Source organism: Pristiophorus japonicus, chromosome 8 (genome assembly GCF_044704955.1).
Source record: "Pristiophorus japonicus isolate sPriJap1 chromosome 8, sPriJap1.hap1, whole genome shotgun sequence".
Classification (NCBI taxonomy): domain Eukaryota; kingdom Metazoa; phylum Chordata; class Chondrichthyes; family Pristiophoridae; genus Pristiophorus; species Pristiophorus japonicus.
The window spans coordinates 222618818-222630561 of NC_091984.1; the positions used below are offsets into that span (position 1 = coordinate 222618818).

Genomic DNA, 11744 nt, shown 5'->3' on the forward strand with positions numbered 1-11744 from the left:
TGGTGTGTTATCCTCAACACTTTCTGTGCACACTACACATTACCAGTTCATCCACTCGGCTCACAACTGCATACCTCATCATGGATGACCTAGACCCAACTGACTGGAGTTTTATTGAGTCTTGTGAGCATCACGTGACTTGCTAAACCACTCACAATGCAACAGGCCCTACAAACCTGTGAGCATCCTCACACGTGCACACATTACACTGCCCATCGCTCACAGTGCACCAACTGAAGGTTGGCTTTCTGCCCAGCGACTGTCAGAACCCAGCGTCAAGTTAACCGTCCCTCGTGCCCTTGGCAATGCCTGAGAGTAAACTTGTTACTGGGCTACGCAGTGACTACACTTCAAAAAGTACTTCATTGGCCGTAAAGCGCTTGTGGACGTCCGGTGGACATGAAAGGCGCTATATAAATGCAAGTCTTTCCTTTCCCTTTTCTTTTTTCTACTCATAAGGCTGCTGAAAAGGGAATTTATTTCAGCAAGTCCTGGAATCTATCAGAAATCTGAAGCTTGCCACATCAGGAAAGCAGACTCCGATGTGAGTGGATACGTCAAGTGAAGGCCCAGGGCAGAGGCCAAAGGCTTTATTTTGTCAAGGTTTGGAGCTGGTGGGAGAGCTGAGGATAAACGATACACAGTAGAAATGATAGAAGCAGAAGGACAGGATGTCAGGAAAGGGGAACGGCCTGGACCGAGTGGCTACAATTATCTGACTCTGACACTAGGCTGTCAGTGAAAGCCGGCGTGGTTCCGCCTTTGGAATGCATCAATGTGAACGATCGCTCGACTGGTGCAATCACCGACACTTCACGGGTGCGAGTCTCTGCGGAAAATATTCGCAGCGTGAACAAGGCCCACCATTAGCTCGGGGACGTGGGAATTTCTGGTCTCCGTGTCGACACAGCCTGGGCCTGCGGAGGTCGCGAGACACCTGGCCTGCCACAGGAAAGGCTGGCGCCAAAGTTCCTACAATAACAACTTGACGTTATATAGCGCCTTTAAGGCGCTTCACAGGAGTATTATCCCATAAAAGTTTTGACACCGAGCCACATAAGTAGAAATTAGCGTAAGTGACCAAAAGCTTGGTCAAAGAGGTAGGTTTCAAGGAGCATCTGAAAGGAGGAAAGAGAGGTAGAGAGGCAGAGAGGTTTAGGCAGGGAGTTCCAGAGCTTGGGACTCAGGCAACAGAAGGCACGGCCACCGATGGTTGAGCGATTATAATGAGGGATGATCAAGAGGGCAGAATTAGAGGAGCGCAGATATCTCGGGGCTATGGGGCTGGAAGAGATTACAGAGATAGGGAGGGGCGAGGCCATGGAAGGATTTGTAAACAAGGATGAGAATTTTGAAATCGAGGTGTTGCTTAACCGGGAGCCAATGTAGGTCAGTGAGCACAGGGGTGATGGGGGAACGGAACTTGGTGCGAGTTAGGACACGGCCTGCCAAGTTTTGGATCATCTCTAGTTTACGTAGGGTAGAATGTGGGAGACCAGCCAGAAGTGCTTTGGAATAGTCAAATCTAGAGGTAATAAAGGCATGGATGAGGGCATCAGCAGTGGATGAGCTGAAGCAAGGGCGGAGACGGGCGATGTTACAGGAGGTGGAAATAGGCGGTCTTGGTTATGCTGCGGATATATGGTCGGAAGCTCATTTCGAGGTCAAATATGGCACCAAGGTTGTGAACAGTCCTGCACACAATGGCCTCACCGTGGGTTGAGCGCTTTTTCCGAATACGATCCGTCTCGATTAATTTTCACTCGCCAATCAACTCCCCACCTCCCCGCACGGTGGGGCTGTCTCCTGTTTATTCTACCCCCACCCCCCCACCCCCCACCACACACCGCCCCCCCCACCCCCGCTACCCTAGTCTTGGTTTTAGGCAAAGTGTCTGTAAACTTCTAAAACATAAGGTGGGCAGGAACACGATGATTGTTTTTGAACGTGTACACTTCCGGCATATGGACAGAAAATTGGGAGGTGTAGACCCCAAGATTTTCCGACATGCATTCCTGGCACATAAGGCTCCACATTCGGAAAATAGGCCCTCAAAGCTCAAAGCACATGCCTATTTCCCCCCCCTCCCTCCATTTACTGGAATGTCCCATAAAGAAAGACTTGCATTTATATAGCGCCATTCACCACCACTGGACATCTCAAAGCGCTTTACAGCCAATGAAGTACTTTTGGAGTTTTTTCATGAATTACAGTAAAAAAACTGCACAGGACTAAAAGTAATCAGGAAAATGTCGTCTTAAATGTTATTCTCCCGGTATCTTCCGACCTTAACCAACACCACTCAACTCCAATCAACCGGCTATTGCGGTTATTGTGGGATCGTGCTGTGTGCACTTTAGCTGCCGTGCCTGTCTACAGAACAGTGACTGCACCTCGAAAGCATTACACGTGAAGCTTTTTACAAACTTTGAGAGATATGATAAGGGGCTAAAGAAATGCAGCTTTTTTTCTTCCTTCCTTCCCCCCTGGAAGCTGTCATTAAATAAACCCATTTTGGACAAGGCGCCAGTGGTGTTGAAAAAGGAGGGTGCAGATCTCTGTGGCGATATCCGAGCCAGACTAATACCATTATCAGCCCGCCAGAGTCACTCAGCACCACAACCGGCTGTGATATTGGAAGCAGGATTCTCGGTAACAATCAGTTTTGGTACAGTAATGTATTTCTGCAGGGTGTTCACCCCTGATAAGTGTAGGCTGCATCAATCCCTGTGTATAGAAATACATAAATAATAGTTTTCAAGATAGAAGTTGAATGTTTTAAATTCATTCAGGCATGCTTACGCTCTGCCTCATTCATAAATCTCCCCACTCTAGTCCACCCTTACACCCCTGCCTCATTCATAAATATCCCCATTCTCGTCCACCCTTACACCTCTGCCTCATTGATAAATATCCTCACTCTCACCTACCTTACACTTCTGCCTCATTCACAAATACGTCAGAATAAGCATCCACTGCAAAAGTGAGCTATTTTTAAAAGTAACTTTGGATCACATTTTGAAAGCTTTTTGGAGCCAAAGGCCACATGTCTAAAGGCCATTGGTTCCATCTTTCTGGAAGACCTTCCCAATCGAGCCATTTGCAGGGGTTGTCTGCTGAAGGTAGGATTTCCTCCTTAAATTAGAGTCCACATAATGCACGCTGTTGTGCAAAAAGCTGATTTGTGCAGAAAAACACAGCTTTATGTTCAGTCACAGGGTGATTTAATTCCACATGGGGAGCTTAGACTATGACGTGTGTGCACTTGTGGCTCGGTGGCAGAGCTCTCGCTTGAGTCAGAAGGTTGTGTGTTCAAGCCCCACTCCAGAGGCTGCACTGTCGGAGGTGCCGTCTTTAGTATGTGACGTTAAACCCAGGCCCCTGTCTGAATGTAAAAGATCCCACGGCACTATTCTATAGAAGAGCAGGGGAGTTCTTCCCAGTGTCCAGGCCAGTATTTGTCCCTCAACCAATATCACTAAAAAAGTAATTATCGGGTCATATTGCTGCTTATGGGACCTTGCTGTGCGCAAATTGAAGGCTTAATGAAGCCCATCCCTCAGTTTTGGGACACAGTTCCACTGTTGTTTGCTGCCCCCTGGTGCCTCGTCTAAGCAGCCATTCTTGATGTGTGAGGCTAGACCATATAATGACAGCAGGCTGTTCCACCATGGGAGGCTGTTCTTCTCTGCGTGTTCAGATAAATCAGTGTTGAGTGGCATCCAGGTGTTTCTCCGCAGAGAGGGACAGAACAATTATAGGAACAATCATCCTGGGCGGTGAGATTCTCGGTTAACATGTAGATGCAGCAAGCAATTAGAAAAGCAAATGGTATATTAGCTTTTGCTACAAAGGGATTAGAGTATAAGAGTAAAGAAGTCTTACTACAATTATACAGGGCATTGGTGAGGCCACACCTGGAGTACTGTGTACAGTTCTGGTCTCCTTACCTAAGGAAAGACATACTTACCACAGAGGGAGTGCAACGAAAGTTCACTGGACTTGTTCCTGGGATAGGGGGATTGTGCTATGAAGAGAGATTGAGTAGGCTAGGTCTATATTCCCTCTAGTTCAGAAGAATGAGAGGTGATCTCATTGAAACATACAAAATTCTTATAGGGCTTGGCAGGGTAGATGCAGGGAGGATGTTTCCCCTGGCTGGGGAGTATAGAACCAGGGGTCACAGTCTCAGAATAAGGGATCGGCCAATTAGGACTGAGATGAGGAGAAATTTCTTCACTCAGAGGGTGGTGAACCTTTGAAATTCTCTACCCCTGAGGACTGTGGATGCTCAGTCTTTGAGTATATTCAAGACAGAGATCGATAAATATTTGGGAACTAAGGGAATTAAGGGATATGGGGATAGTGCAGGAAGGTGGAGTTGTGGTTGAAGATCAGCCATGATCTTATTGAATGACGGAGCAGGCTCCAAGGGCCAAATGGCCTACTCCTGCTCCTATTTCTTATGTTCTTCTGTCTTAAAGGGGCTGTCGTCAAGGAAAAATATTCGGCAAACTTTTATTCGTGTGTTCACAGATGCACGAGCAGGCACTTGAATCACGATGAAATGTTGCACCACATCGTCGTATCTCCTAGAAACCTGTTCCAGCTGATTGTCACCCTCTTTAAACAGAAATAGAATGTATTAAATACTCATTGATAGAGAGCACCCATTTAAGGAGGGCATGAACACCAAGCCTCCCTCTTTAAAAGGGGCCCAGATGGCGAGACTCCCTCTTAAGAGAGTTGTATCCTTTTTTCTTGATTCTAACCAGCTCGGACTCCAAATCACAATCTCATTTCCTGAGCCCCCTCCCCCCCAAGTCCCTGAGGCAAACTATCCGATCTGACCTTTTTATAAACATTTACATGTTTGAGGGGAAGAATCACTCAGTTCAATAAACATGCCGGGCCTGTAAAAATAGAACTGGAATTCCTACATTCAGGGGGCTTCCAGGAACTGGTCTCAGACTTGTTGAAGACAGAGGCCGAGAATCACAGGCATTGAAGGAGGTGGAAAGCAGGAAGTGCAGAGAAATGCTTGGGGCCTGCAGCATTGTTGCTGCCTTCTGTTCGAGGAAAGGGGAATCTCAGTAAAAAAAATAGTTCACATGTTTGTAACAGGCCATCTGAGCGGGCAGCCACGCGGCTATTGACCCTTCAGGACCTCACGGAACTGCCAGTTAAAGGGGCAATGCCTTCATTTAAAGGCATCAGGAAAATCTTCTGTTGTTTTTGGTTGGTGGAGCCAGAGAAGCTGTGGTTGGTCTCCTTGGAGCAGAGAAGGTCGAGAGGAGATTTGATAGACGTGTTCAAAATCACGAGGATTCTAGACAGAGAAGACAGAGAGAAACTGTTCCCATTGGTGGAAGGGTCGAGAACCAGAGGACATATTTTTAAGGTGATTGGCAGAAGAACCAAAGGCGACATGAGGAGAAACCTTTTTTTACGCAGCTAGTGGTTAGGATCTGGAATGCACACGGCCTGAAAGGGTGGTGGAGGCAGACTCAATCACGGCTTTCAAAAGGGAATTGGTTAAATTCCAAGAATTTTTTTTTGCAGGGCGACGGGGAAAGGGCGGGGGAGTGGGACCGGCTGAAGTGCTCTTGCAGAGAGCCGGCATGGGCTCGACAGGCCGAATGGCCTCCTTCTGTGCTGTAACCATTCTATGATTCTATTCTAAGATTGCGATTCGCGGGATTTGTCAGGTTATACTTACTCCTTTCCAAAAACAAAAAAGAAATCTGGAAAGAGAGGGAGCTTTGTCATCCGGACCCCCTTTTTGTTTCAAAGGGGATAGTGCCTTCTTTGTCATAGGCAGATTATGCCATGATGCAACCTGTGTTTAGAAAGAAAGGTGCCTCCTTTGTGTGATGGCTCCTCTTGAATTTTTTTAGGGCTCTCAGCCATCCTCACCTACAGCTCTGCCAGTGCCACAATACTCATAGACCCATTTCACATCTGTCAGCCAGTGTGGGTAGAAAGCACTGCCATTTCTGCCTGCATTATCGTGTCCTAGCATCAGGTAAACAGCACTGCAGAGCTGGGATGTAAGCAGGATTCATTAAAATGCTACGCTAGAACTGAGAACATTAGGTACAAGGGAGTGTTACAGAGAACCCTTCATTTTTTACCCTTTGGTTTTCACCAAAGATTCACCACCCTCTGAGTGAAGAACTATCTCCTGATCTCAGTCCTAAATGGCCGAGCCCTTATTCTAGACTCTCCCACCAGGGGAAAGATCCTCCCAGCATCTACCCTGTCAAGCCCCTTAAGAATTTTATACATTTCAATCTGATCATCTCTCATTCTTCTAAACTCTAGGGCATATAGGCCTAGTCTACTCAATCTCTGCTCATAGGACATGTGTAACATAACCGAGGCATTGAGGAGCTCGAAAGGGAATGGATCACCTACCGCACTGCCAAACCAGATGACATTTCTGTGTCCAGCTGCAAATCATTGCGCTCTCCCAGTCCCAGTGCTGACGGTGATGGTCAGTTTTGTTCAGTTTTTAATGTTACCTGTTCTGGAGGGTTTGTCACTTCTCAGATGTGGCCATAAGAGGGCGCCATTGTACAGTCAGTTTCCAGTTCCACATGATCGCCCAAGGCAGATGCGGACGAGAAACACCATTCCTGCTCATTGGTCCTGAAAGCCGACAGACCTCCCCGTCACAGCAACCACCCCCCGATCCAGCGATTCACTGTGTGGGTGAATTACTCTCTATGTGAAGAGGGGTACAGTGACTGGAGGAGATAGAGCTCACGCCGTGAGCTGGGGCGAGAGTGACTGTTGAAGTAACTGTTTAGAAGGTGATGGTTTGGTTAATGTATTGACCATCCAAGTGTCATTTTCCTCCTTTTATTAATGATTAAAAATGAAACGATTGTAAAATATGAAAGTGCTGAGTTGCCATCTCCAGTGTGAATGGTAAAATAAAATAAACAGAAATCAATGACTTTTCTTCTTCTTCTTAGGCAGTCCCTGGGAGTCGAGGATGACTTACTTCCACGCTCTTATGAGTTCTCAGGTGACTGATGAGCCCAATGCGGGACCTACAGTCTCGGTCACCGGTGGGGCAGACGGTGGTTGGAGGGGCAGGTGGGTGGGGTGCCTGGATTGTCGTGCGCTCCTTCCGCTGTTTGCGCATGGCTTCCGCGTGCTCCCGCCGAAGAGACTCGAGATGTTCGGCGCCTTCCCAGATGCTTCTCCTTCATTTTGAGCGGCCTTGGGCCAGTGATTCCCAGGTGTCAGTGGAGATGTTGCACCTTTTCAAGGAGGCTTTGAGGGTGTCCTTGAAACATTTCTTCTGCCCACCTGGGGCTCGCCTGCCGTGTTGAAGCTCTGACTAGGGCGCTTGTTTTGGGAGTCTAGTATCGGGCATGCAGACGATGTGGCCTGTCCATCAGAACTGATCTAGCGAGGTCGGTGCTTCGATGCTGGGGGATGTTAGGCTGAGCGAGAACACTGATGTTGGTGCGCCTATCTTGCCAATGGATTTGCAGGATCTTGCAGAGGCAGCGTTGATGGTACTTCTCCAGTGCTTTGAGGTGCCTGCTGTACATGGTCCATGGCTCTGAAGCATATAGGAGGGTGGGTATCACTACTGCTCTGTAGACCATGAGCTTGGTGCCAGGTTTGAGGTCCTGGTCTTCAAACACCCTCTTCCTCAAGCGACTGAAGGCTGCACTAGCGCACTGAAGGCTGCTCTGGCACACTGAAGTGACTTTTATGTAGGCAAACACACAGCCCCTTTTGCGCAGAGCAAGATTTCACAAACAGCAATGAGATGAATAACCGGCTGATCTGCTTTCTTCGTAGTATCGGCTGAGGGACGAATGTTGGCCAGTACACCGGGAGGACGCCCGGCCCGAATTCGAGTCACGCCATGTCATTGTTGTCTAACTGCAGCCTTGCAACTGGGAAACGGGACCTCGATTTTACATCTCATCCGAAGAACTGCACCTCCAGCAGTGCTGCACTCCCTCAGTATTGCGCTGGAGTGCCGGGCCTAGATCGAGGCGACCAGCCTGCAGTCTGTGGTTTGGATCCAGTTCACCATCTCGTGCCAGCCGTCCTGCATGTGCGGCCGGAGGGGCAAGGGGAACCAAGGAAGCAGCTCAGAACTGGCTGAATGAGTTGGAAATTAGAAGATTAAAAATCTTGACTTACTGAGGTCGTCACTGTGCTCGGCTCACACGGCCTGGGGTTAAAATAGAATGGGGGCCCGAATAACCACATCAGGGTAATCTGGCCAAGTGGGAAGAATCCCCTATGAGAAGCAATGGGCAGACGAGATGCTGGACCATCCAGAGATGTACCTATTGAAGGAGGGGTTTTAGAAAATGTTTGTGTTGATTGATCAGCCATGATCTTATTGAATGGTGGAGCAGGCTCGAGGGGCCAAATGGCCTACTCCTGCCTATTTCTTATGTTCTTATTGCGAGCAAGCGTGCTCACTGACAGCCAGAACCGATTCTGGTCATCTAGCCCACATTCCGCAGGGTGAGATGTACCTTTGTTAGTGTAATGTATGCACCTATGAGCATGCTCACAGGTTTGTGGAGCTGTTGCATTGTGAGTGGCTCAATCAGTCACGTGATGCTCACAAGACTCAATAAAACCCCAGCCAGTTGGATCGAGGTCATCCACGATGAGGCATGTGGTTGTGAGCCGAGTGGATGAACTGGTTATGTGTAGTGTGATTGTTAAACCTTTGTTAATAAACCAACTAGTTCTTAATAGCAATGAATTCTGAAGCAACGAACCCATGAAGCAAATACATTACAGTTAGGAAGAGTTGTCTCTGGCTAGTCTACTCCCAGAGTAGGTCTTGCTATTAAGACCATTTTATTGCATAGCAACTTTACCTGCCTTGCTTTAACTCCCAGTCCCTGGGTAGAACAAAGATTGGTTCTTTGTGTGTTTCATTCCACGGTTGAGGTGCATGTATACCCGAGATGTAATTATTACCTACAGAAAATGGGTTACCCCTTGTCCAGACATATCTCTGATGATATCGGTTCACTTTCTCCACTCTCCAAGGTGGGTCAATAGGCAAAACTGTCCAAAGTTTGGTTGATGAGGAGTAGGAACCCAATACCTGGGACCAAGTCACCCCATATGCATCTCATAGTCAAGGTGAGCTCCTAGGATTTGGTCCAAACCAGAACACTGGGAGTAACCAGTGGGTTATACAGTAGGATTGTTGACATTCTCATGAATTTTGTTGTACAAATAGGACATTTAAAGAAAGAAAGAAGACCACTAAATGGTATATACTTTAATGGAAGGAGTACAGGGAATAAGGCCGATGAGTTGAGAGCACAGATAGACACTTGGCAGTACGATATTATAGCCATTACGGAGACATGGCTGAAAGAAGGGCAGGTATGGCAGCTCAACATTTCTGGTTACAGGGTTTTCAGACGGGATAGAGAGGGGGGTAAAAAAGGAGGGTGGGTCGTAGTATTAATTAAATAAATAATTACAGCTGTGAGAAGGGATAATATATTAGAGCGGTCATCAAACGAGGCCATATGGGTTGAATTGAAGAACAAAAAAGGCGCGATCACGCTACTGGGAATGTATTATAGACCCCCAAACAGTCAGAGGAAGATAAAAGAACAAATATGTGAACAAATTGCTGTGAAGCGCAAAAACTATAGAGCTATAGTGGGGGATTTCAACTACCCTAATATTAACTGGGAGAAACCATTGTGAATGGTACAGAGGGTGCGGAATTCCTAAAATGCATTCAGAACTTCTTTAGCCAGTATGTAACAAGCCCTACAAGGGAGGGAGCGGTTCTGGACTTAGTTTTGGGGAATGAAGAGGGGCAGATGGAAGGGGTATCAGTGGGAGAGCAGTTTTGGTGCTAGTGATCATAATTCAGTAAGATTTAGGGTAGTTATGGAAAAGGACAAAGGTGGACCAGGAAAAAAAGTTCTCAATTGGAGTAAAGCCAATTTTGCTGAGCTGAGCTGGGATTTGGCCAAGGTGGACTGGAAACCGCTACTTGATGGTAAATCAGTGTCAGAGCAGTGGGAGGCCTTCAAGAAGGAGATCCTGAGGGTACAGAGTGAGTATGTTCCCTTTAACAAAAAGGGTGGGGCTAACAAATCTAGAGCCCCCTGGATGTCAGCCATACAGAGTAAGATAAAGAAAAAAAGGGAAGCTTATGACAGATTCTGAGAACTCAATACTGCAGTGACTCCAGAGGAGTATAAGAAGTGCAGGGATGCAATTAAAAAAGATATCAGGAAAACAAAGAGAGAGTATGAAAGAATGTTGCAAGTAAAATTAGGGAAAACCCAAAGATATTATACAAATGCATTAAGAGCAAGAGGATAACTAGAGAAAGAGTGGGGCCTATTAGAGACCATAAAGGAATTCTGTGTGTGGAGGCAGAAGACCTGGGTATGGTTCTTAATGAATATGTTGCATCTGTTTTCACAAAAGAGAGGGGCGATGCAGACTTTGCAAAGAGGGAGGAGGAGTGAGAAATATTAGATGAAAGAGGAAGTATTAAGGGGCTTAGCAGTTTTGAAAGTGAATAAATCCCCAGGCCCGAATGAAATGTATCCCAAGCTGTTAAGAGAAGCGAAAGAGGAAATAGCAGAGGCTCTGACCATCATTTTCCAATTCTCTCTGGCTACAAGTGTGGTGCCAGAGGACTGGAGGACTGTTAATGTTGTACCTTTATTTAAAAAGAGAGAAAGGGATAGACTGAGTAATTACAGGCCAGTCAACTTAACCTCAGTGGTGGGAAAATTATTGAAAAAAATCCTGAGGGACAGGATAAATCTTAATTTGGAAAGACATGGATTAATCAAGGACAGTCAGCATGGATTTGTTAAGGGAAGGTCGTGTCTGACTAACTTGATTGAATTTTTCGAGGAGGTAACCAAGAGGGTCGATGAGGGCAGTGCATATGATGTAGTGTATATGGATTTTAGCAAAGCTTTTGATAAGATCCCACATGGCAGACTGGTCACAAAAATAAAAGCCCATGGGATCCAGGGCAAAGTGGTAAGTTGGATCCAAAATTGGCTCGGAGGCAGGAAGCAAAGGGTAATGGTTGATGAATGTTTTTGTGACTGGAAGGATGTTTCCAGTGGGGTTCCACAGGGCTCAGTGCTGGGTCCCTTGCTTTTTGTGGTATATATCAATGACTTGGACTTAAATGTTGGGGGTATGATTAAGAAGTTTGCAGATGATACTAAAATAGGCTGTGTGGTTGATAATGAAGAAGAAAGCTGCGGACTGCAGGAAGATATCAATGTTCTGGTCAGGTGGGTGGAACAGTGGCAAATGGAATTCAATCCGAATAAGTGTGAGGTAATGCATTTGGGGAGGTCTAACAAGGCAAGGGAATACACATTAAATGGTATGACACTGAAAAATATAGAGGAACAAAGGGACCTTGGAGTGCAGGTCCACAGATCCTAAAAGGTAGCAGGCCAGGTAGATAAGGTGGTTGAGAAGGCATATGGAATACTTGCCTTTATAAGTCGAGTCATGGAATACAAGAGCAAGGAGGTTATCGCTTCTCGGCCTTTTGGCTAAGATCATGCGTAACTGATCTGACAGGGGAGTAACCATGACCCCAAAGTGGTTCTCCCTGGATCAGGAAGGTGGTTCTCCTATGCTTTTTGGAAATAGGAGGTGGGTGGGGTGGTTTGACCCATCCACCTCCACGGAGGTGTGTGGGGGTGCTGACCTATCCACCTCCATGGCAC

The 11744-nt window shown here is 46.8% G+C and overlaps 1 non-coding gene across 1 annotated transcript; it reads left to right on the forward strand.

The window, feature by feature from the left end:
• The first annotated feature begins 11547 nt into the window (after positions 1-11547).
• On the forward strand, positions 11548-11744 carry LOC139269973 (U2 spliceosomal RNA). The gene has a single exon (XR_011594380.1). It is a non-coding gene; the product is annotated as a U2 spliceosomal RNA (small nuclear RNA).